The following is a 2,190-nucleotide window of genomic DNA, read 5'->3' on the forward strand; positions in this document are numbered from 1 at the left end:
CAGAAGCCACAAGGATTCTCCGATGGGCGGAAAATCATGTGTTAGCACTGTCAGCAGTGTTCATTCCCGGAGTGGACAACTGAGAAGCAGACTTTCTCAGCAGACACGACCTCCACCCGAGAGAGTGGGGACTTCATCCAGAAGTCTTCCAAATGATTGTACACCGTGGGGAAAGGCCACAGGTGGACAGGATGGCGTCCCGCCTCAACAAAAAGCTACAAAGATATTGCGCCAGGTCAAGGGACCCTCAGGCGATAGCTGTGGACGCTCTGGTAACACCGTGGGTGTACCAGTCGGTGTATGTGTTCCCTTCTCTGCCTCTCATACCCAGGGTAATGAGAATAATAAGAAGGAGAGGAGTAAGAACTATACTCATTGTTCCAGGTGGCCAAGAAGAGCTTGGTACCCAGAACTCCAAGAAATGATCTCAGAGGACCCATGGCCTCTGCCGCTCAGACAGGACCTGCTGCAGCAGGGGGCCTGTCTGTTCCAAGACGTACCGCGGCTGCGTTTGACGGCTTGGCGGTTGAACGCCGGATCCTGAAGGAAAAGGGCATTCCGGAGGAAGTTATCCCTACGCTATTTAAAGCTAGGAAAGAAGTGAACGCAATCCATTATCACCGCATATGGCGGAAATATGTTGCGTGCTGTCAGGCCAGTAAGGCCCCAAAGGAGGAATTTCAGCTAGGTCGTTTTCTGCACTTCCTACAAGTCTGAGGTGACTATGGGCCTAAAATTGGGTTCCATTAAGGTCCAGATTTCGGCTCTATCGATTTTCTTCCAAAATAGAACTGGCTTCACTGCCTGAAGTTCAGACTTTTGTTAAGGGAGTGCTGCATAGTCAACCCCCGTTTGTGCCTCCAGTGGCACCGTGGGATCTCAACGTAGTGTTGGATTTCCTGAAGTCGCATTGAGTTGAGCCACTTAAATCCGTGGAGCTACAATACCTCACGTGGAAAGTGGTCATGCTGTGGGCCGTGGCGTCGGCCAGGCGTGTATCAGAATTGGCGGCTTTGTCATACAAATGCCCTTATCTGTATTCTATATGGATAAGGCGGAATTGAGGACTCGTTCCCAATTCCTTCCTAAGGTGGTATCAGTTTTTCATGTGAACCAACCTATTGTGGTGCCTGCGGCTACTTGGGACTTGGAGGATTCCAAGTTTTCTGGACGTAGTCAGGGCCCTGAAAAGTATATGTTTCCAGGACGGCTGGAGTCAGGAAAACTGACTCGCTATTTATCCTGTATGCACCCAACAAGCTGGGTGCTCTTGCTTCTAAGCAGACTATTGCTCGCTGGATCTGTAGCACGATTCAACTTGCACATTCTGCGGCTGGAATGCCGCACCCTAAATCTGTGAAAGCCCATTCCACGAGGAAAGTGGGCTCTTCTTGGGCGGCTGCCCGAGGGGTCTCGGCTTTACAAATTTGCCGAGCTGTTACTTGGTCGGGTTAAAACACTCTTGCAAGAGTCTACAAGTTTGATACCCTGGCTGAGGAGTTTGCTCATTCGGTGCTGCAGAGTCATCCGCACTCTCCCGCCCGTTTGGGAGCTTTGGTATAATCCCCATGGTCCTTACGGAGTCCCAGCATCCACTTAGGACGTTAGAGAAAATAAGATTTTACTCACCGGTAAATCTATTTCTCGTAGTCCGTAGTGGATGCTGGGCGCCCATCCCAAGTGCGGATTGTCTGCAATACTTGTATATAGTTATTGCCTAACTAAAGGGTTATTGTTGAGCCATCTGTTGAGAGGCTCAGTTGTTATCATACTGTTAACTGGGTATAGTATCACGAGTTATACGGTGTGATTGGTGTGGCTGGTATGAGTCTTACCCGGGATTCAAAATCCTTCCTTATTGTGTCAGCTCTTCCGGGCACAGTATCCTAACTGAGGTCTGGAGGGGGGTCTTGGTGGGAGGAGCCAGTGCACACCAGGTAGTCCTAAAGCTTTCTTTAGTTGTGCCCAGTCTCCTGCGGAGCCGCTAATCCCCCATGGTCCTTACGGAGTCCCAGCATCCACTACGGACTACGAGAAATAGATTTACCGGTGAGTAAAATCTTATTTTTTTGCACAGTAGGCAGAGTCCCCCTTTTTTACACATTAGGCACAGTCCCCATTTTTTAAACATTAGGCAGGCAGAGTCCCCTTTTTTTGCACATTATGCAGGCAGAGTCCCCTTTTTACACA

This window comes from Pseudophryne corroboree, chromosome 7, assembly GCF_028390025.1.
Source record: "Pseudophryne corroboree isolate aPseCor3 chromosome 7, aPseCor3.hap2, whole genome shotgun sequence".
Taxonomy (NCBI): domain Eukaryota; kingdom Metazoa; phylum Chordata; class Amphibia; order Anura; family Myobatrachidae; genus Pseudophryne; species Pseudophryne corroboree.